Source organism: Lepidochelys olivacea (genome assembly GCF_965140295.1).
Source record: "Lepidochelys olivacea isolate rLepOli2 genome assembly, chromosome: 16".
Classification (NCBI taxonomy): Eukaryota; Metazoa; Chordata; order Testudines; family Cheloniidae; genus Lepidochelys; species Lepidochelys olivacea.
This window is the reverse complement of record NC_140426.1, coordinates 23,603,428-23,628,029: the sequence shown is the minus strand read 5'-3', so window position 1 is coordinate 23,628,029 and position 24,602 is coordinate 23,603,428. Positions and strand designations below refer to the sequence as shown.

Genomic DNA, 24,602 nt, shown 5'->3' with positions numbered 1-24,602 from the left:
TAGGGCTCCAGATGCAGAAGCTGAGCCGGGGAGGGACGGGGTATGCTGGGGCCATTTAATACCCTGGCTATTCCTGGATGCCACCTACCAGTTGCATGTGGTGTACCTGTTAGGGCAGCCTTGAAGTTTCTCTAATTCAGTATGGGGCTGAACTAGGCCCCAGCAACTCCAACACAAACCCATCTTTGCACCTCCCTCTCAGTCCCTGAGCTCTGAAGGAATCAGCCCTGCTGTGCATCTGGCCTCAGGATGGGGGCTGTCACATGGCTGCATCTACTCCAGTGGCTGGCACCAGGGACCATCAACAGTTCCTCTAAGGATGCCTCCTAATCAAGACCTGGAATGGATTTTTCATCACAGAGTCCTTCTGCTAGCACTTTGCAGGGTACAATTGAGATTTACGGACCTGGGCTGGTGGATTGCTCCCTGATACCTACATAGCAAAGCCAGCATTTAGTTCCTTCATCCCCACCCCAAATATCTAATTTCAATTTAATTTCACAGTTGTAATGGATTTTTCAAAAATATTCAAGAACATATTTACTTTCCAACATCTTATTTCCTTTCACATTTGAAAAAACTTTCTATCTAATCCCCCAAGTCATCCTTCAGCCTGAATAATTTCAGGTTTTTAATCAATAGCTGTCAGACTTGTCAAATTACTTTAGGGAGCACAAAGCAATTTTTAAACATTCATAAACCCTCGTAGAGTAGTTAAGTGCACTGAATTTTAAAAGAAAGAAGAACTGAATAACACTGATCAAACAGGATTATATTCTGGCAAATTATAAATTAGCTTTTTATGAATCACATCAAAGCTACTTATCCAGTGTCAGGCGCCCACTGCCTGTAGGAAAGAAAGTCACCCACTCCACAGCAGGGAAAGGAACCCTTTCTTCTTCAGCTCAGGGGTAGGAGGCCGCACACTCTTCTGTTGTCCTTCAAGAAACATCATTTTCTAGCTAGCTATTGCAGGGTTCTCTAGAGCTACCATCACTCGGGTATGTAAGCACTTCCCAGGGAAAATGGGTCTGTATAGCAAGGTGAATGGAGTCATCCGTTTCCTGATTGCAGGAAGCTTTGCTTAGATGCCATGTATATTATATTATCACACCAAATATCTTAAATTTGTGTTTCTCATCAATCAGGTTGTGGTGGGAAAACTTGCAGCATCTCCTAGATGATTTAATTAATTTCAAGAAGGTACAGTCTGAATTACTTGCTGAAAAGGGTTTCGGCCCCTCTACACCACCAGTCCCATGTGACCCATTGCAGACAGCGACTGTCATGAACCTAGCATTCCAGTGTCCTGGTGTGGATGGTGCTGCAGGCATCCTCCACTCTGCTGCTGCACACCAGGCCTGGTGGTGGGGACACATCGTGCCCTGCACACACACACTAAACCGGCATCATGGGAGATGCAGTCTGTATCCACCACAGGGTGGAGCCTGCTCGGGACCGGCTCACCAACGGATGTACATGTGGCGCTGTCCTCAGCGTTCAGTTAATAACAACCCACACTAGCGGCAGCATAAAACTGGTGCAAAAAATATCGGCCTTCATTAAAATGTGAGGAACCCAACTGCACAGGGAGAGCGTCTCGCGTTTTCGTGACCAACGCTTATGGTTAAACCCAACAATACAGCTAGGGAGGTGGGACTGAACCTCTGAGGTTTGTCTGGGGACCCATGTGACACTAGAGGCCTCAGTCTAGTTCCAGGCGGACAAGCGTTCACACCACAGAAATCCAGCACCACAACTGACAGCCCCCAATTTCTTGGGCAGAGTGTGACCAGGCCGTGGGCAGCGAACTCACCTCTAAGCCAGCAGGTCAGGACCGAGTCACACTGAGGGGGCCAGAAGGGACGGGGGAGGGAGTGGTGCTGCTCCAGCTGTGCTGTACTTGTTCCGGGGTGGCGGCGGGCCAGCCGCCCCCAGCCTGGTCCAACACCCCTCACCAGCACGGAGTTCACACAATGTCCTGCTGCCCCGCCCCATCAGTCAACCTAGCAGCCTTCCTCATCTGAGGGATGTAGGTCAAGCAGGGGAAATCAGGGGAGCTTCGTGGCTCTGTCAGGAAGGGAAGAAACCCACCGGGAAAAAGCCCCACTCAGCTCACAAAGCAGAACGGAGGGTGCTCGGAGGAATGGAACATTTTTGGCCACGAGCACAGCAGTATGTCCAAATCTCCCTCCTTCCCTCTCCCCGCCCCCACTCCTCCCAGCTAAACCCTCAGCTTCCACATCCTCAGATCCACTAGCTGTTAGTCACGAAAACGTGAGATGCTCTCCCTGTGCAGTTGGGCTCCTCATATTTTAATTAAGGCCAACATTCTTTTTACCAGCCTGGGGATGAGCACAGCATGCCCGGCCATTTAGCCGGACTCGTGGGAGTGAGTTTATCTCCAGCTGCTGCAGGGGACCTATTGTGACCATGGCAGGAATTCCGTACCCTGGCGATTGGAGCTGGTACTGCCTTCTGGAAAGGAACCTCAGCCAGCAGGCGGCGTGCGGCTCAAATAACAATCAGCAGGCGGGGTGATCCTGCTGGAAAGATGTCTGAAAGACAAATGCTGCCAGTCAGTCTCAGTGATGGAGGTCAGCAAGCTGGGGGTTGGGACAGAGATGGATGCAGCTGTGGGAGGGAAGGCGGCAGGGGGGGGAGGGGGGAATATGCACTTTACTGCAGCTTCTGCTGAACGGTGAGCATCTCAGAGGCGTTATCCTGAAATATCCTGTGTGTTTTGTACTGAGATGAGCCTGATCCAGAACCCCACTGCTTGGAAATCCTTCTCTTGAATAACTATTTTATATTATTCTTATATTATTCTTTGCTTTTAATATTGCTTCCCTCGTCATTTTGGCCCAGAGCTGCAGTTGTTTGCACTTCCAGTATGCATCTCACTTCCATAAGTTATGTTTCCCATCCTGTAGACTGCTATCCAGTGTTCTCCTACTGTCAAGATCTGCTGCATATGTCCTTTGCCAAAGAGGTACAATTTTGAACAGCCAGCCTCTGAATAAGGAACAGTGACTCCTCCTTTAACCTTTACGTTATTTACTAATTTCCTGGAGGATTTTTTTTTCTGTTGGCTGAACTGGTGCGGTATTGACAGCAATGGGAAAGGGATGTGTCTTACGAAGCCATGTTTCGATATCCTGACAGGCCACAATTGCCAGACACTTGCACAGTTTCAAATCCCCTGGACAGGATATTCCTCCTTACACAGATTTTTGATGTTCAAGTGACCTAGTTTTTGACAGTTGTTCCAAATATTTAAGCCCTGGTTCTGGAGCCTGAATGTGTTCAGAGCTTGGGAAATCTTGTTCCCAGAACCCAGCCTGCCAATATCTGTCCAAATCACTTCCTTCGCCTTCAACCAGGATTTATGAGTAGGTCTGGAAATAATTTAACACAGTTCAGGCCAGGAAAGGCAAAGAGAGAGAGAGCGCCGATAAGCGAGTCAAATTCAGTAGGAAATCCAGTATTGTCTGACCTGACTTACGGTAACTGCAATTGTTTGTGGCACAAGTTGAAGAAGTAAAATGTTCCCGAATGAGGAAATTTTAGAAAATTAGAGATATTTTCAGGGTTCAGCCTGTTTTCTCTTAGCTATGAGCTCAGCAGGGCTGTCAAACTAGTTGTTACTTCATAGACTTTTCCCTAGAGATCTGTTATTTCTCTTTACTTTTCCTACTCCCAAACAACCTTTGTATTATTATTTTTTGTTCTCCGATATTCATTGATAGCTGTGAAATCAAATATCCTCACCATACCAGGCAAATGCACAGAAACCAGCAAGAACTTACAGGCAATTGCATACACTGTATGATCTAACCCAGAATAACACAATTCCAGGAACTAAAAAAAAAAAACTAGAAGTAAAGAACATGAATAGGACATTAATCGGATCAGTTCAGCGTAAGTGGCAAATCTGACATTTCCATTCATCTTAAATCATTAACCCTGTGAATTACACATACTTGTGGGAGGGGGGAGAGGAATGATAAAAATTCACAGATTTCATTACTTCACCATAATAAAAATAATAATAAAAATCAGATTGCTTTTTGTCATGCAATAATCTTTCCTGGGATTTGTTAAACTAAATTTAATTAAGGGGCTGTTTCATTAAATGAAAAATTAAATGAAAGACAAGAGGCCCTGAGTTTTGAGAAAAAAAGAGAGTCAGGAAAAGCAGAGATTTAAAGGATGTCAAAGATGGTTAAAGAAAACGCATTGACAGAAGCGAGGAGCTGCTATTTCTCCTCATGTTCACAAAGAACAGCATGCTTGCAGCCTCCCCTTGTAACACACACACACACACACACACTTAAGATGGAAGAACTTACCATAGTTCAACCCTTCCTTGCCCACTTTCCAGAACCAGGAAGAACTATTTAATGTAAACTCCCAAATCCACTGCAGGAAGTGCAGAGATCACCCTGTTCCTCTCTTTTCCTCCTTGTATGGTCTGAACAGCTACGATCTGTAAGCTGACTGTTGGCCCCAAGCCTTAGCCCCCTCTGGTCTCCGTAAACCATTCCAGTGCAGTCCACTGGGAACAATCATCACTAGTTAAACAAAGGCTATATTCTAACTCTATGTAATGTGCTTTTAAAGGGACAGTGCTCCAACTCCCAGCTATTCCAAATTTAAAGGCACAGAGCTTCTTTTTAAGCTCACAGACAGTAGAAGAAATTTAAATACACTTATTTTCAAACTTTAAATATAATTTTTAAAAAAATTAACAATGCCCCTAAATCCAGAGATTATAATGGAGGAATTAACAGCGGTTTTTCTAGCCCCTGTGTTGTTGGGCCCAATCCTGCCTTTCTGGAGAACCCCAAGCTCATATGTGTTTCAGAACTAGTTTAGGGCATGTCCTGAATGCAGCATCAGGCCTGTGGTGTTCAAATAAAATGACAATACTTTTATTTGAAACAAACACACATTTGGCATTTCTCTATTACCTCTGTCTGAGGCCCTAGACGGGCTTTATTAACAGTGGCCTTTTTATTCTGAATTTGTAAAGCAGCTGGCACAAACGGGCTGAGCCTCTAGGCCCTAGGGCAATTCAGAAAAATAACCAATAAATCAATAATAATTTGTTACTAAAGGGATGCTGTCAGCTGGAAATCTAGTTCATTAAAACCCCTGAGTCAGAAGTAGTTGGGGGCAGGTGTGGGGACTCAGACTCTCTACCCACATTCTTATCCCTCCAGTTGCTATGCGAAATACTCACACAAACAGCGACACCGGGGAAAGAGAAATAAAGTTGACTACACACAAAGTGCTGTCAAATGCCCAGAGGCAAACAAACTAAAATCATCAGGTCACAGGGATCATAAAAAGTCAGATATGATTTTTAAGTTGTATCCCTGTAACTGTCACACCACATCAGATTGGTATATTTCTTATTTTATGGATGGTGAAACTGAGGCACAAAGAAGTCAATTGCTCAGGGTCATACAGAAAGACAATGACAGATATGGGAACAGAACCGAGGCGTTTTGGCTGCTGGCCCACTGCTTTAACCATTAGATAACTTCGCCTCCATTAAACTTCTGCTCTCACACTGTGCAGTGGAGTGGGGCTCATTTCAAGGCCTCTGCAATGACAATCAGGGGCATGAGCAGGCTCTGGTATTTGTGTTTCAACTACTTATGCTTATCTGTGTTTGTGAATGCTCTGTCAATGCCTCAGGGAGCTGTTTACTGGGCTGAAATAACTGGGGTCTGGTAGTTCAGTTCCTGTATGACGAATAAAAGCGAGCAGAGCAAATCTTGTGGTATTTTGATCCCAGATGGGAAAAAGAAAAAACAATCATAAAACACAAAAACAAAGGCACAAATCTGGGGGCTTATTTGGATTCCTGTTAATCCAAACTCTATTTCAAGCACATTCTCCCAACACCTGCCATCCCTGTATTTTTCTTTTAAATCAATTGATGCAGTCTGCAAATTCGTTTGCATTCATTCTGGAAGGGATGGGTATCTATTTTCCTACTATGATAACAATAAAATATGCCCTGAATCTATGTCACTCTCTTAATAATGAGTCTGAATACACTTACTGTCATGGTCGCATTGCCAAATATTCCTAGCAGCCATTTCATCTCTGTCTGCCAGTCCAGGCCTTCTACCAGAACCCAGCTGTGGGACTAGAAATAAATGGGCTCCCCACCCAGTAGAGCTTCTCTGAACATTGGTGTTAATGGGCACAGATGTCCTCTGCTTTAACACACGTAAGTGCTTTCCACAGCTGAGTAACTCCAGTTACCACTGCCTAGTCTCATAACCGTAGCAGTAAATAAACCAGAAGAATTGGCCCTTTGCCTTCTTAAAATTATGTGCTTTATGTAATCTTTAAAAGGATGCAACCAGCTTAGGCGCCAAAATACAATTGGCAGCACTTGGCAGATAAATAGGGACACTCCTTTGAACTCCACAGAAATGCCATCGTCTACAGAGAACTTTCTGGGAGGACAGAATGATGGAAAATGCCAAATAATCTGCTAAAATATTGAGATTGTCCCTTTTAAATAAGAACATTTCGCAAGGATGCAGCTATGCCTTCTCCACAGCATTGCACTGGTGAGGAACCAAACATCTACTAACAGCAGAACAAGAAGGAATCAGCTTAATCTGCAGCAAAGGAGATTTCAGTTAGATATTAGGAAAAGGTTTCTAACTCTACGGGTAGTTAACTTCTGGAACAGGTTATCAAGGGAGGTTGTGGAATCCCGGTCACCACTGGAGGTTTTTAAGAACAGGTTGGACAAACACCGGTCAGGGATGGTCTCTACATAATACTTGGTCCTGCCTCAATGCAGGGGGATGGACTAGATGACCTCTCGAGGTCACCTCTAGCCCAGCATTTCTAGGATTCTTCACACTGTAAGTCTTATAAAAATACAACAGATATTTTTCCAGGGCTGCTGCATGAAGCTTCTCTTTCATGAGCAAAGGTATCTTGGGGGCCTAAGTGTCCTTTAAATGGTTTGGACACACATGTGTATTATACACACTCACAGAGAAAGAGACAGTTATATCTCGCCAGTCTATAACATGGAACCTGGTAGTACATTTTCTTCTGTGTATAATTTTTTTACTTGCCTTCAGTCACAACCATTGTTTCGTATAGTGATTATACTAGAGAATGTGATCATTCATTTTTGTCATGTTCTCGCACAAACACTGCCCATAAATATGTACAGTTTCAGGTCTGTTCCTAAGAGCCCTGGACCTGGCATATTATTGTGCATTATGGTTCATCCCTCATATTAAAATAATAAACTTGGTTAGAAATCTGATTCCAATATGAATAGCATAAGACCTGACCTTCATAGGCTCAGCCCTATAATTAACACCAGGTTGAGTGTCCGTGAAGGCTAAGGGGCCTCCAGGGTGCTTGATCAGGGAATAACCCTATTTAAGAGCTAGATTTACTATGCATCACAGCTGTGTGCTTAAGAGGGTCTCTGGGGCCCAGCAGTTTGACTTTATAGGGATTCTCATGTGGTTCAGATGTCCGTGCATGAGCCCCTTCTGTCAGCTGATCACTAGGGCAGAGGGGAGGGCAGGCATTCTGGTTTCATTAGTTCACGACTAACCAGCAAATGAAGACAAGTGTGAAAATGCCCCCGGAGAATGGTGGTGGTAAAACAATTCAAAGAAACAGCTGGTAAGTGTCACCTCTGGTAGCAGTACATGGTAAATTCCCTCTTCATAAACACAGCCCATTTCAGAGTAACACCCCTCGGTCCTTGGCTTCCAGCAGCAATCTTAGGGAGGCCACACAGTATTTACTGAGAAAAGCATGGCCAACTGTTAGGGGTATTACAGTAGCACCAATTGAGATTGGGCCCTACTGTGCAGGTGCTGTACAAACATATAATGAGACAGTCCCTGCCCCCAACAGCTTCCAGTTATTCTGACTCAGAGCCTCTGCTGTGTTAGGCAAGTGATTTAATTTCTGCCTCAGGTTTCCCCTTTATGAAATGGGAATATCATCAATGGTACCTACCTCGCAGAGCTGTTGGAAGGACTGACTGATTAGTATTTAATAAGTATTAAGTATGAACTAAGCATTATCATTACAGAAAGAGCAGTCTGAGAACCCTGGGAGCTGTGGTCAGGTCTGACTCACTCGATGGCCTTTGGCAAGACACTTATCGTCTTTGTGCTTTTACGTATCCCTCTAGCACAGTATCCCAGATCTGACCCCTAGGCCATCTGATACGGTATCCTGCCCCCAGCAGCAGCTAATAGTGGATGTTTCAAAGGAAGGTAATCTTGTATACTGAGGGAAAATGGCATTCCTGGTGCCTACAGACAGGCTGCTTAGACCCTGAAATATTCAATTTATTTTTACTGCTTATATTTCATCAGCTCATCTGCAGATATTCTGAATGGCCCTAACACGCTCACCCTCTCACCCCTTTGTTTTAAACCCAGACACAGTTCATTATTGCTGAAACCTGGGTGATGAAAATGCACGTTGATGTTGTGCTAAGATTTAGGACTCTCTCCTCCCTCTCCGTACGTATGGGTAATTTCCATTAGTGGTAACAGGAGTGAAGAGTGGTACACATGCATGAAGGGGAGACTAGCCACCCCTTTGACACTAGAGGTTGGGAGCAATGGCAAAATAAGCCCACACACTGACGCAGGCTCTCTCATGTTGCTGCTGCTGCAGGACAGCTCAAGGACTTCCACTATTTGCCTGGTAAAGACTCAGTTGCTAAATGCTAAAAAGAAAAGACAGAAAGCCGGCCTGAGAAATCAACTTGATTCTTTGGATCTGTGTAGATAGAACAGACCTGCTGGCAACTTTTGGTTCCATGGCACCATCAGAAATTCAGGCAGGCAGAGCCTTGAAAATGAAGTGTCCCTCAAAAGTACTAAGACTCTCGTTATAAGCACGACATGTTCGTAAGGTCCTCACATGATGCAGGACAGAACAGCCAGGCACAGATGAGCCAGCTAATCACAGCCAGGCTAAAGCTTGCCACAACAACCTAACTGCTCTGAACATATAGCCATGTTCTCTGTTGAAATCCCACCCTGCTGTGGTTCTCTTACCTTTCCCGAGAGCTTTCAGAGTGTGCAACTCCTCCATTACATCTCTATTGCTTCCTTCCTCAGCGGGCTGGCTCTCAAGTGGTGTAATTCACATGCATCTATCAAAATGGGGGCCCAGCTGTCGTGCTCACTTCCCACTCCCACATTGTGTTTATGTGCAGGACAGGAAGGGGCAGGCGAAAGGTGGCATGAGTCAATAGGAAACAAAGGTCTAGGCTCAGTCTGGGAAAAATAAAAACACTGCAGCCACAAAAACTGCACAGCACAAAGCCCATAAGAAAACAAAACAAGTATCTCTATATAGAAATGCTTTAGCATTTGCTAGCACCAGCAATTGGGGGCAGGAGATGTGGAATTAAAAGATAAACTATCATCTGCCCAAATTAGGGTATGATGGGGCCTCAGTTTCCCCTTTTGTAAAATGGGGATAATGATACTGACCTCCCTTGTAAAGTACTTTGAGACCTACAGCAGAAAGCTCTATATAACAGCTAGCTATTATTACTGGTACGGTTCTAAATTTTCATTACATGAGTGTCTCTCTCTCTCTGTATGAGGATATATTTCATACACGTACAATCTAAGACACAAACACAGTACCACTTGATTTCTATGAAGGTTACAGGAACACATTCTAGAGTGCAATGAAGAGAACGGCAGCTGGCATGACAATTTAATCATTGTGAAAGGGGCCACGTGCAGGAGCTGCGAATGCAAACCAGCTTTATAGGAACTTTGTTGGAGCGTAGCCCCTTTAACGTGTGCTGGTCTGCAAAGGGCAATGAGTGGCACAGTATCCATGCAACCCTTGAGATTTGGTTTCACGCACTCCCTCACGCACGTAGAGTCCTAATCTGTTATTTTGCATGACAGATGGCAGCATTTACTTCAGAAACATGGATTCTTTCTTTGCTTGCTGCCCCGCTCACATAAACTACCCTAAAGATTACTTCCAGAAGGAGAGGAAATGGCTGTTCTGTACAGACAGGGCTGGTGCTGGCTGATTTGAAGTGTGGAATCGGGCTGGGGAGGTGGGTTCCCCATGATTCAGAACAGAGTTATTTATTTGATTTATACAATGTACACATCCATGGTTCATGCACCTAGACCTTGATGACAGCTACTACACACCTCCCAATCCAAACCACAGTGTGCACAACATCAGCTGGAAGATCAAATGCCCGAACCTACAACAAATAAGGTCTTCCCCACTCAACGCAGGCAAAGGCTTTGGAGAGTGCCCTAGAGATCAACACATTCGTGCTCGGTTGAACCAAGTGCGAGGAAGAGATGCAGTGTAGCCAACTCTGGTGATTGTATTGCGCCAATTCTTGTGATCGTATTGCGAGTCTCGTGGTATTTGGTGTTTTTCATGCAGGCCCAGCTCCTGGAGTCATGGGAACATACCAGAATCTCAGCTTTTGCTTTTTTAAAAAAGTAACTTTCTAGCCCCCATGGTTGCAAACAAAAGCTTGAAAACATGACCCCTAAAGACTCACAATCCAGAAGGGAAATGAAAGGAACCCCAGATTTATTTGTTGTTTAAATTTCATGATTTTCAAGCCAATCAAATTCTATGGGTGGAGGGAGACTTTTGAAAACTTGGGGCTGGCTATTGCGGGAGACAGCTGGAGAATGTAAGCTCCTTGGGACAAGAACCATCTCTTTGCTCTGGGTTTGTACGGCACCGAGCCCAGTGGAGACTTAGTCCCTGTCTGCAGCTCCTAGGGGATACCACAACACAACTAACAAGCAGGGCTGCAGCCCCTCCACTGAGAACGCCCTGATGTACCAATTTGGGACGGGGCTGAGCTGATCTCCACAGCTGTGGTGGAAGCATGGACCAGGAACCAACTTGCTGACATTCCAAGTGAGGTTTCTGCGGGGTTCTGGTTTCCAGCTCCCACCACCAGGCATTATTGAGTGGTTTCTGAAGTGACCCCACAGTCAGCAGGCAGAAAGCAGATGACAAACACAGAGAAGCGTTAATGCTACTGAAGCCCATGACTGAAAGCATGAGCATCCGGGGTGGAAAACAAGTTCCTTTGATGCTAGTGATCTCTCTAGCTCAGTGCCCAGGCAACAGCGGAGACACAAATGCTGGGGTTCAAAGGTCCCTTTATCAGACTTCTTTTTTTTCTTTTCTTTTGCAACACAGCAGGCTGCCACGAGTGAACTGAAAAGCACCCAGGCAGCGTGGCCATCAGTGATTAATGTGTCGTGAACCACTTTACTTGCTAAATGTGACAAAGCTCGGACATTCCCATGGTTACTTGTCAGTCTGGCTGAGGGGGCAAACTTGCAAGAGGCTGGCATGTGCTACAGCATTCCGGGTAGCCACCCGGGGACGGTCACGGAGTGCGTACAAGCCAAGCTCTCAGCACCATCTGGCTGGGGTGAACCCCAATTTCGCAAGGACACCAGCTTGGTATCTGACTCCCCCGGCCCAGAGAACAGGATCAGGGACTGATGGAGCGGGACAGACATGGACACACACTGCTTACTGTTTACTCTGCGCAGCAGCTCATGTGTACATTAAGTAGCAAGCTAAGTCTTTAAAGCAACAGCACACCTTCATCTTACTACATGAAAGCTGCCACGGTTAAGCATTCTCCTGCCGCTCAGGGGGCTCGTGGTCAAAAGTGAGCCTACGTTAACATTAACCTGCCAAGCTCTGGGAAGGCCATTTCTATAGCACTGGGTAGGAAACACGTATCCCCGTAAATGCTGTGACTAGCTCTTCCCAGGGTTCTTCCACCTCCTGCAATTGGCCATGGAGTAACAGATTGGAGTGGATGAGAGTTCTGTTCTCAGAATCAGGGAGACAGGAAAGTGCTTAGGACACCAGTAACAAATAAGCAACACAGATAAGGGTGCAGGAATTTCCCAGAGATTTCTCCTGCACTTGCTATGGTGCTGGGAGCGTTGCCTAGTGATTTAGAGCAGGGGGCGGTATGCATCCGATGAAGTGAGCTGTAGCTCACGAAAGCTCATGCTCAAATAAATTGGTTAGTCTCTAAGGTGCCACAAGTACTCCTTTTCCTTTTGCAAATACAGACTAACACGGCTGTTACTCTGAAACCTGTCTTTAGATTTAGAGTGTCAGGGCTTCACAACTGCCTCACCACCTGATCTGGGGCAAGTCACTTCACCCGAGTGATATTACCTTGTGCTGTGATCTTTGCCAAGTTAAGAAGGACCATGGCAGACATGCATGGAATACCCTGATGCTATAGGAAGGGGTGCTGGGCAGTTCTGTGCCTAGAGTTTCCCCTTGTAAGTCTGCACTGAACGAGTGGCCCCTCATATTAATGGACAAGTTGATGCAGAGGTCATTGGCACTTGTAGTCATAATTCTCAGGGCACTTTTTGTAAGAGTCAAGATGATAACCCTGTGTCCTGGCCAAAAGCCATCTTAGTGATCATTCTGCTCATTTAAATTCCCTTCACACTTTCAACGGGATCAGAATTCTTCTTCCGTCATTCTGTGTCTTAAACTGTTGTATGGTGCTGCTGGGTGCTGTTAAACGATGACAGCCCTCTGCCCTTAATAGCTCCTTCACTCTTGTGAAAGGGCAAGCACTGAAATAGACAAGAAATCGGTTCTCTGAGAGGCTCCAAAGCAGTATTCCCGTCCGTTCCGTCACTAAGCCAGCCGAAGGACAAGACTTATGCATGCACACAAACCACAGCTAAGCTCCTAGGTCTAAACGCTTCCTTCCCACATCTGCGCCATCATTCAAGTGTGGCAAATAATATGCTGGCTCCAAAACCAATCACCACTCTGCCACTGACACAAGGAACGGCGATGCTGGTGCTTACAGTCAATTCTGGTTTAGAGGGGAGGGGTTTGCAGGATGGGTCCATGTCCCTTGTCGTCACTGTCAGAAGTGGGAATGGTCGGAGTCTCTCTAAAAGCCTGGCCGTCAGCCACTCTTTTCCAGACTTCCCCCTTTCTCCTTTTTGTTCCTCTCTTGGGTTGCAAGTCTCTGGTGAAGGCTCCAGATTCACTCTGGCTGTGGAACCCACTGCCCACGGATCATCTGGAAGGAGCTGGGTTTCTCTTGTGAGAATGCACTCAGCACTATTCAATTTCATAGATTCATAGATTCATAGATATTTAGGCCAGAAGGGACCATTATGATCATCTAGTCTGACCTCCTGCACAATGCAGGCCACAGAATTTCACCCACCACTCCTAAAAAAGACCTCACACCTATATCTGTGCTATTGAAGTCCTCAAATTGTAGTTTGAAGACCTCAAGGAGCAGAGAATCCTCCAGCAAGTGACCCGTGCCCCATGCTACAGAGGAAGGCGAAAAACCTCCAGGGCCTTCCAATCTGCCCTGGAGGAAAATTCCTTCCCGACCCCAAATATGGCGATCAGCTAAACCCTGAGCATATGGGCAAGATTCATCAGCCAGATACTACAGAAAATTCTTTCCCGGGTAACTTGGATCTTACCCCATCTAAAAACCCATCACAGGCCATTGGGCCTATTTACCATGAATATTTAATTACCAAAACCATGTTATCCCATCATGCCATCTTCTCCATAAACTTATCAAGTTTAATCTTAAAGCAAGATAGATCTTTTGCCCCCACTACTTCCCTCGGAAGGCTATTCCAAAACTTCACTCCTCTGATGGTTAGAAACCTTCGTCTAATTTCTAATCTAAATTTCCTAGTGGCCAGTTTATATCCATTTGTTCTTGTGTCCACATTGGTACTGAGTTTAAATAATTCCTCTCCCTCTCTGGTATTTATCCCTCTGATATATTTATAGAGAGTAATCATATCTCCCCTCAACCTTCTTTTAGTTAGGCTAAACAAGCCAAGCTCCCTGAGTCTCCTTTCATAAGACAAGTTTTCCATTCCTCGGATCATCCTAGTAGCCCTTCTCTGTACCTGTTCCAGTTTGAATTCATCCTTCTTAAACATGGGAGACCAGAACTGCACACAGTATTCCAGGTGAGGTCTCACCAGTGCCTTATATAACGGTACTAAAACCTCCTTATCCCTACTGGAAATACCTCTCCTGATGCATCCCAAGACGACATTAGCTTTTTTCACAGCCATATCACATTGGCAGCTCATAGTCATCCTATGATCAACCAATACTCCAAGGTCCTTTTCCTCCTCCGTTACTTCTAGTTGATGCGTCCCTAGCTTATAACTAAAATTCTTGTTATTAATCCCTAAATGCATGACCTTACACTTCTCACTATTAAATTTCATCCTATTCCTATTACTCCAGTTTACAAGGTCATCCAGATCCTCCTGTAGGGTATCCCTGTCCTTCTCTAAATTAGCAATACCTCCCAGCTTTGTATCATCTGCAAACTTTATTAGCACACTCCCACTTTTTGTGCCCAGGTCAGTAATAAAAAGATTAAATAAGATTGGTCCCAAAACTGATCCTTGAGGAACTCCACTGGTAACCTCCCTCCAACTTGACAGTTCACCTTTCAGTAGGACCTGTTGTAGTCTCCCCTTTAACCAATTCCCTATCCACCTTTCAATTTTCCTATTGATGCCCATCTTATCCAATTTAACGAATAATTCCCCATGTGGCACAGTATCAAACGCCTTACTAAAATCTAAGTAAATTAGATCCACTGCGTTTCCTTTATCTAAAAAATCTGTTACTCTCTCAAAGAAGGAGATCAGGTTGGTTTGGCACGATCTACCTTTTGTAAAACCATGTTGTATTTTGTCCCATTTACCATTGACTTCAATGTCCTTAACTACCTTCTCCTTCAAAATTTTTTCCAAGACCTTGCATACTACAGATGTCAAACTAACAGGCCTATAATTACTTGGATCACTTTTTTTCCCTTTCTTAAAAATAGGAACTATGTTAGCAATTCTCCAATCATACGGTACAACCCCTGAGTTTACAGATTCATTAAAAATTCTTGCTAATGGGCTTGCAATTTCTTGTGCCAATTCTTTTAATATTCTTGGATGAAGATTATCTGGGCCCCCCGATTTAGTCCCATTATGCTGTTTGAGTTTCGCTTCTACCTCAGATATGGTGATGTCTACCTCCATATCCTCATTCCCATTTATCATGCTACCATTATCCCTAAGATCCTCTTTAGTCTTATTAAAGACTGAGGCAAAGTATTTGTTTAGATATTGGGCCATGCCTAGATTATCCTTGACCTCCACTCCATCCTCAGTTTTTAGCGGTCCCACTTCTTCTTTCTTTGTTTTCTTCCTATTTATATGACTATAGAACCTTTTACTATTGGTTTTAATTCCCTTTGCAAGGTCCAACTCTACTTGACTTTTAGCCTGTCTCACTTTATCCCTACATATTCTGACCTCAATAAGGTAGCTTTCCTTACTGATCCCTCCCTTCTTCCACTCCCTATATGCTTTCTGCTTTTTCTTAATTACCTCTCTAAGATGCTTGCTCATTTCACTTGACATTCAGCAGATTGAGCTTTTGCCACCACGTGCCCAAGCCCGGGGCAGACATCCCCTAGAAACCCAGACTGCACAGACCCATGGGTAGCATAGAAAGGGTGGTGGTATTGTTTAATACCAATAATAATAACGATACGTACTTTGTCTTTCTCTAGTGCCTCCATCTGCAGATCACTAAGCACTTTACAGGCTTTCTTAAGCTTCACAATCCCTCTAGGTAAAGGTCCATAGGAATCACTTCGCACTCGCACACACACACACACAAATGCTGCCACTGCTAGTGTGGAACAAGTAAGAGTTTGACAGCACACAGCGAGATTACACAACGGCTTTTAGGTCAGAAAGCAAAGCACACTGTATTCACTGGACACTGCAGGGGCAATTTTTGGAAACAGAAAGGAATTTCCTGAGCTGGAATTTGCCCAGCACCCCAGAATTAATACCCTTACTCCCAAAAAATGTGGGATATGATCTTTCATGACATATGGGGCGGGATCTTCCTAAGAAGGCCCTCAGGAGCACAGACTCCCCAGTGCCAGACATTTCATGAGGGACTGGGAGGACCTGAAGTCTGAGGTGCACTCAAGGGACAGCGGCTCCCAGGAAATGCCCTGCTGGTGGAAGAACTGGTTTAAATTACCTCTGGAATTTTCAGCTCTGTTATGCATGGGATGGCACCAGTGCACGTACCATGTTGCACAATCACTTTGAAAGAATTAATAGCCAGTACATTAGCCTATCAGATTGTGTGTGTGACAAACTGCTTAAAGGCTTTTGCTAAAATTCTTGGTTTTATCACCCTAATTCTTATTCCCAAGTCTTTGCCATACATCTACTGGCTGCAGCCCAGCTTCACTGCGTCCTGTTCACTGGCTGGGAGTCAAGTGGGTGAACTCCGCCCATCACAGCAGTGCAGAGATCTGGACCTACCATTGCCAGAATTGCACCGGCATGAGGACACCCACTGACACCAATGCGCTTTCCCCAGGACTTCTGATCCCACCTGACTCACTCCAGGCCAAAACATATGGCTGAAACAACAGTTCCCAGCTGGGCAAGGGAAACTTCTTTTCTGCGTCTCTGGAGAAGTTCTGCAGCTTTGACTAAGCTCCTGCTCATTTCCTGCTCAGATGCAAAAGTTCTGGCTATTGACAGGGCATCTGCTAAGCCAGCTGGGCACTGGGCAAGTTGTGGGGAGGTGTTTCATTTGAAAGAACTGGCTACAGAGTGAGGACAAGGGAGAGGAGACTCTTTATGGAACTGCGAGCCAGGGTTGTTATAAGCATTTCTAAATCACCGTCACCATATTATCCAGCTGCCATGGGCATCTCCTGTGCTGGGATTTAGTGCCAATCTGCTCCGGAAGGCAACATCCCTCACATGAGTCATCTCCAAGGGCTGGAGTGAGAATATGCACCACACACCTAAAGAGAGCAACAGCCACAGAGTGCAAATGGAATCATGGACTGGACTTCTCAGTTCATAATAAGCAGGGCACATGACGCGGCTGCGTTGTGGCTGGAGGCTCTCAGTTTAGTCAGGAAAACACAGAAAATCCTTACAAGGGGAAAGGAGAGAGAGAGAGAGAGAGAGAGAGAGCGCGCGCGAGCAAGCTGTGGAAGAGGATCCCTGGAGACGACCAAGCGTCTTTGAGGCCTGATCTATACTAAAGAGTTAGGTTGACATAAGGCAGCTTATGTCAACCTAATTATGCCAGTGTCTGTCCTACAGCCTTGCTCCCGCTGATGTAGGTGTCCTGCTACACCAACATAATTACTGCACCTCCCGGAGAGGCTCAGGGCTTATGTCGGTGTAGTTAGCCTGATGCAGTGCCTCTGTAGACACTGTGTTCCTTACATCAGCTGTTGGCTGTCTTGTCAATTTCAGGGATCAGCTGAAGCCCTGAAATTGACAAGAATGCCGGGATCCTGGCTCTCCAGCCGGCTACTGCCAGGTCTCCACTCCAAGCCAGGCTACCACCCAGGCTCCCAACTTGGGCTGCCGCCTGGGCTCCCTACTGTCCCTTGGCTGCCACCCCGCCACACACACTCCTGTGGCTCTCGACTCCCTGCTGGGAGCGTGGCAGCCAACTGGCTGGAAGCAGGGAGGCGAGTAGCCTGGGGGACAGTTGGGCTCCTGGTGGGGAGCTGTGTGGAGCTGAGAACCCTGGCTTTCAACTCCCCACACCGTCCCTCCTCTACCAGCAAGTGCTCCTGGTGAGGATGCGCACCACCAACAGAAGGAGGGTAGTGTGGGCATCAGCCACTCTAATAATTACCACGGTGCCTGTAAGTCAACCTAGCCTCGGTTGACTTAAGATTGTAGTGTAGACATGCCCTTAGTTACCAAGGGAAAAAAAAAATCTTTCCAGAAATGTGGATGCCCACCTGTTCAGAAGTGGTCACTGACTGTGAGTATCCAACCTGAAACACCCTAGGCCTGATTTTCAAAAAGGTGCTGAGCATGCACAATACCAGCAGAAGGCAATGCCCAGCACCTCTAAAAAAACACGTCCCAAGTGTCTCAAGCTGTGCCCCCAGAAACCGAGTCACCCAAAAATCAGTGGTTTCTTTTGAAAATATTGGCCTTGCCTTCCATTATCCCAGCTGATAATGTTACAGGCTCTTTGAAAGCTCTTTGCAACATAAAAGACAATTGTAGCTTATATTATTAAGTCTGTCATCAAAATTACAGATGTCTAACACTATGAGAGTCAAAGAGGAGCAGAGGAGGAGGGCGGTTCTGATGCATAAAACCCCAGTGGAGCTATGGGGAGCATTTTGAATAAGAAAAGGTGTTATTCCTATCACTCTTACAGCAGCTGAGATCCTATGAAATTACTTATTGCTTTCTCTCTCTGTGCACAATCTTTCCAGCCTCTCAAATATGCACCCTAGGGCCACAAAATCCTACTAAGCTGCTCTGCTAAAACAGACAGACAGACACACACAGCTCAGCCCTATTGGGAACAGAACGGAGCACAGCATGCATGGTTCACTGGGAGAAAGCAAGGAGACACTTTCCCAGTGAGCTGAGAATTCTCTTTTGTTTAAACAGCTTTTGCACTCACTGCTCTGGCGTCTCCTCATTTTAATACTGTCAACTAATGAGGCCATGAGAGGCAGTTCAGTCTCTTAGGAGTTTGCTTGGGCTGTGTTTTCAGGCCTAACCACAGTGATTGCGTCTCCTTCAAGCACTGCAGTCATTCCTGGTGACATCAAGTACTAATTGCTAAGGGCCAGAGGTTGCCTGGCTCCTGCATGGGGGTACAGAGGAAAGAGGCAAAGAGCCTGCCCCAGCCTCCCAACCAGGGGCTCAGCAAAAAGGGATGCTGTACGAGCACTCGGCAGAGCTAACGCTGCTGTAGGGACTGGCCTTTCAAAGGGGCCATGGCCCCACTCCCACCCCCTGTGCACCCACACAAGAAAAGTAACTGAACAACTGATGGCTGAGAAATAAAAGGAAGTAAGTGGAGTCAAATCAATTTGCCTTCGAACATTAACTTGACTATTAATAACCACTTGGCCTGTGAAAATGAACCACTGTAAATGCCAGGCTACAATTTAACAGGAACATATTCAAGTACAGCTGTGACCTTCCTCGTCTCCTCATACTCCCTCCCCATCCTCCTCCTCCTGCCTGGCGTGCTACCTCGTAGCCGGGTCCTGCTTGGTGCATTGCCTTCACCCCCCATGGGGAGCCGTCGTCTAGTCCCTGGCCTCGGTAAGACCCCATCAGAAAGCTGTGTCAGACTCTCCCGTGTGCAGCGGTGCTGCCTCACCCCCTGGCCTGAAGCAGTAATAACAAACATCAAATACATAGTTTCCATCATCAGCACCCCCACTAGAAATTGTTCCAGCACCCATCCCCCTGGGGCTCTAGTTACCAGAAGGATTTGCTGTTTTTGTTTTTTTAATGTAAAGCACTATAGCAAACATGACAATCTTCACTTGGTGATTATTTGTTACATTGCATTATTCATCGTTCAAGCAAAGACCAGATCAGATAAAGTAACTGGTTAAGATTTTTCAAGCCGCATCCACTATCGTGATATGTTTTTAACTGAATTTAATTTTTTTTAAAAAGGTTTGTACGAAACCTAATATGAAGGGAAACATTTGCCAGGGGTTATTTGATTATTTAATTTAATTTCAAAGACACCAGTTTTTTTGTTGTTGTCACTTTGCTTTTCAATTTGAACCTTCCCTGCAGTGTTAGGATCAAGCAGGCACCAGACAAGTGAAAGGGGATCCAGAGAGCGGAACTGACCAGTGTTAAACTGGGAGGGAGGGGAGTGAAACTGCTCTACCTAGTTTCACTGCCCCAGTCGGAATGAAATGCAAAAAGCAGACAAATTGCATAAATGGGGGGGTGGGGAAATGAACTAGGGCTGCCAGGCTTTACCCACTTCCTCAGGGTTAATTCTCAGCTGCCATTAGCCCATTAGGGAAGGACAGTCGCATTCTTATATGACGGGGGTTTAAGTTTGAGTGTCTCCCTTTAAAGATGGCAATTGCAGCCTCCTGCGGGCACCCCCACTCCTCAGTGCAGACACAAAGTCACACGCACCAGCCGCTTTCCAAGCGCTGGTACCAGTGTGCTCTCGTTGTGGGCACGTCGGGGGGGGGGGCGAGGGCACACGCGGGGCTTAGGCACGAATCTGCTCCGACACCCCCGCTCCCAGGATGGACGCCGGGCACTGCCCAGGGTTTATTCCCATCTCCCGCTGCCCGGGCGCCGTTAAGAGCCCGCAGGCTGCCGGCCGGGGGGTCTGACTGCCCCGCCCGCGGCCCGGCTGGAGGAGCAGCAGGGACGCCCCCCGGGGGCCGCCCGCTCCGAGCGCCGCGGGGCCAGGCGGGCTCCCCCGGCCCCTCTGTCAAAGGAGCCGGGGCGGGAGAGCCAGGGGCTCCCGCGGGGCACTCACCTGGCGCCGCTGCTCCGGCCGGAGGAATGACGCCGCGAGGGGCGCCCGGCCCAGGCGGGGGTTACTGGGAGCGGAGGCCGAGGCCACCCCCCTTCCTCTGCCGCCGGGCGCAGCTCGCTGCCTCCTGCCCTTGGGGAACCCAGCGCCTGCCCCGCGTTTGTAATTCAAGCCCCTTCCCGAGGGCTCGCTCCTCCGGGGAGCAAGGAGCGGCATCGGCTCCGGCGCCCGGCAGCTCGCTCAGGGACTGGCTCCCATCCAGGGCGGAGCAACTGCGCTGCAAAGCTGGTTTACATGGCAAAGGAACTCACTGCGAATTAAGCAGAACCTAGCCCATTTCTTCATCGTCCCTGTCTGGTGTGGTTCAGCAAACCGGTGGGTAGGGAGCGACAAGGCCCACGGGTCTGCCTGTGCGCCCAGCCCTATGCACACGCCCGTCCCCCCAGCTAAAGATTGCCTATAAATCCCTTAACTAGACACCCATCCACTGCCAAGTGGAAATCTCCATCGCTGCCCGCGCTAACTGAGGGATGACCAACACTAAAGAGGGATGTGGCTGGGCAGGGAGAATGTGTTCAGGTGAAAGGAATAAATGTTTCCAAACTCTCCCTGAGATAGGGGGGTCTGGGCCTGAAATGTATCATTAAAATGTCAAGCCTGTTTCACACACATTTGCATCTGGAATTACAGCCATGGTCTTTATTAGTTCCTTAAGACAGTTAACCTTTTAAAGCAAAACCATAACAATGCTGTCAGGCGGATTGGTTTTTTTGCCCCCTGCCTTGCTGTTTATAAATCACATTTTAAATTATGGACAGAGAGAGAGAGATATTCCAGCTACAAAGCATTAAGCATGAACTAAAGGGCATCACAAAATGCCTCCCCCCAAACCCAAGAGTCTCATCCCCTATTGAGAGGGGAAGGATGGACTTATGGGTAAGGCACAGGCTTGGGGCTCTAGGTCCAATTCCCTACTCTACAGCAGACTCCCCATGACTATTAATTTCTCTGAGCCTCAGTGTAATGAGCGCTACTACCTCCTTGCTCTCAGCTCTGTCTGATCAGAGCACACTGTGGAGGTAGGGACTGAGTATTTCCATAGCACGGGTGCACTGCAGCCCCTAGGCACTACTGCAATACAAATGAAAAACAATAACCAATGTTGGTGCCTAAGGCTCGGCAACCAGAGATATTAGCAGAGAGCAGCTTGAAACTCCACTTCCATTTCCTGCCTCAGCTTCTCCAACTCTAGCATGGGAATTTGGTAAGGAAAAATAAGTGCTAAGGAGATTCATTACTCAGTTCTTGTGAAGGGGTATGTAGTGGTAGCAGTAATTTCCCTCCTCTACGGAAACTCCACTGAAGCCTAATGTGGTAATAAATCGTGGTTTTTGATAGCAAGACAGGGCCCTCATATCCATCATAGGAAATTAATAGGCAGCAGATTTAAAACGAACAAAAAGAAGTATTTTTCACACAACACACAGTCAACCAGTGGAACTCCTTGCCAGAGGATGTTGTGAAGGCCAAGACTATAACAGAGTTAAAAAAAGAACTAGATAAGATCATGGAGGATAGATCCATCAATGGCTATTAGCCAGGGTGGACAGGGATGATGTCCCTAGCCTCTGTTTGCCAGAAGCTGGGAAGGGGAAGGGGATGGATCACTGGATGATTCCCTGTTCTGTTCATTCCCTCGGAGGCACCTGGCACTGGCCACTGTTGGCAGACAGGATACTGGGTGAGATGGATCTTTGGTCTGACCCAGTAGGGCCGTGCTTCTATTTTAATTTTCTAGTATGATACAATGACCTGATAGGCAGCCTCAGCTCAGCAGATTTTAGTTCCCCTTTATCAATTTGGAAATTCCAGCCAGTGACAAAAACACAAGTGAAAACATGACTAGTTTGGTTGATGTCCTACAATGCCAAAGCAGTAATTTTCATACTTCTCATCTGGAGTGTTTATGATCATTGCCTTGATGTTGACCTTGCATAAATGATGCTGTGGCCAAAAGAGCTAATGAGACCCAAGATGCATAACTGGGAATCTCAAATAGGAGAAGAGAGGTTATTTTACCTCTCTGTCTGGCACTAGTGTGACCGCAGCTGGAATCCTGTTTCCAGTTCTGGTGACCACAGTTCAAGGAGGACATTGATAAATCGGAGGTGGTTTAGAGAAGAGCCATGAGAATGATTAATGGATCAGAAAACATGCCTTTGGGGCGATCATTATAACAGTTCAATCTATTTAGCTTAGCAAAGAGAAAGTTGGGGGCGTGATTTGATCACAGCCTATAAATGCCGATATGGGGAACAACTATTTAATAATGGGCTCTTCAATCTAGCAGGGACAGGTATAACAATCGAAAGACGGGAAGTTGAAGCTAGACAAATTCAGACTGGAAATAAGGTGTAAATATTTAATGGTGAGTAATTGGAACAATTTACCATTTTTTAAATCAAGATGATGTTTTTCTAAAAACTCTGCTCTAGGAATTATTGTGGGAGGTTCTCTGGCTTGTGTTATACAGGTGGTCAGATTACATGATCACAGTAGTCCCTTCTGGCCTTAGACTATGAATACTTAGACTTGTCTACTTTGGTTGCTTGCATCGTGCACCCAAGGTGCACAGGGAAGGGAAGCACAGAGTTCTTGCTACAAAAATCAGGATGCATCCTGGCACAAGGAAAAGAACACTAAGCAGATCCACTGTGTTTCTGAAAACTCCTATTTTGGGGGGGAAGTAGTTGGAAGGAGTAGGACAGAACAGCAGCAATGTTTTCTATTGCAACCCCATACAATGTCTTGATCTTATTCCAGCAGCCTGGCTAATACTAGTGAATGACCACATGTGCTCCACGGTCACTCCAATTTAAACATGGTAGCCTTCTAATGTATGGAGTGCAATTCACAGAGCTTGCTCTGTAGTCACATTGGTGTGCAGGCCTTCACATCCTAACCATGTTTACCTTGAGTTCAGCTTCTCTTGTACCAGAGGCCTGGCATGTTGTAAGCTGATAGACAAGAAATCAAAATGGCTGTGTGCAATACCCACAACGAGGTGACTTAGGACAGCAAGAGATCAACTGAAAAGGAAACAACATTCCTGAGGATCCATTTACAGTAGGACTGGACAGGAGGACATTAAGTGGGAAAAGGGTATTAGGCTCATACTGCTATGTAGGTGTTTACAGGCCAGAGCCCATGCTTATTGAACTCAATGGCAAAATTCCCATTGACTTCAGTGAGGGCTGGATTAGGCCCTTTGTCAGCCATTCATTGTTGTTAATGTGGACTGGCATATATCTGGAGTGCTACCAACATGGCATTTGCTGTGGAGAGGGAAGTAACAATTTCCTTTTAGCCGGAAGAGCAGGAAAACTTCCTGGAGCCATAAAGAACAGGTATAAATTATAATTATTTGACTCAGGGGCAGCATGTACAAAAAGATAGCTACTGTTCCCGGTACAAACACATGCAAAGGGCATAATTTGAAGCTTTTCAGGTGCCTTAAAAATGTAGGGAAGGCACAATATCCATGATTCCCGAAGGTCTTTCAGGGAAACGTTCATAGACATATTCCCACAGTTATTCCTGATCGCTCATATGACTCATCAAACTTCTGCCTGCTAGTGAAGTACCAGTTCAATACAGAACATATTCCTCCTGAGTCTGACCACAGGGCACATGATCTTACAAAGCCAGAAACTTCCTTCCTGCACCCAGGTGTGTCTTGAATCAACTGACTAAATAGTGGCATTTTCTTCACGAGACTGTATTCCAGTTCATAGACTTTAAGATCAGGCCACAGAACCTCTTAAATAACTAACTTTTAAATAACTCAGCTCCAGCCCTGCTATTTATCCCTCTGATGAATTTATAGAGAGCAATTATATCTCCCCTCAGCCTTTGTTTGATTAGGCTAAACAAGCCAAGTTCCATGAGTTCAAAGCTTCTGCTTTACCATCTATTTAACAGTCTCTGGTAGTAACTGGATTATCGTATGTTCTTCAAGTCACCTGCACATGATTCCACCATAGAATCACAGAATATCAGGGTTGGAAGGTACCACAGGAGGTCATCTAGTCCAACGCCCTGCTCAAAGCAGGACCAATCCCCAATTTTTGCCACAGATCCCTAAATGGCTCCCTCAAGGA

The 24,602-nt window shown here is 46.1% G+C and overlaps 1 protein-coding gene across 5 annotated transcripts in view; it reads right to left on the bottom strand.

The window, feature by feature from the left end:
- The window catches only part of DAB2IP (DAB2 interacting protein), a 263,147-nt gene that overhangs the window by 113,984 nt on the left and 124,561 nt on the right, over positions 1–24,602 (bottom strand). Inside the window, exon 1 of one of the 5 annotated variants that reach the window (XM_084650159.1) lies at positions 9,087–9,170. The exons of 3 other annotated variants lie outside the window; for them this stretch is intronic. The gene's annotated coding sequence lies outside the window, so the exon portion shown is untranslated. Of the gene's footprint in view, positions 1–4,352; positions 4,549–9,086; positions 9,171–24,602 lie in introns of those variants that run through there. One more of the 5 variants, XM_084650158.1, reaches the window with a different exon arrangement.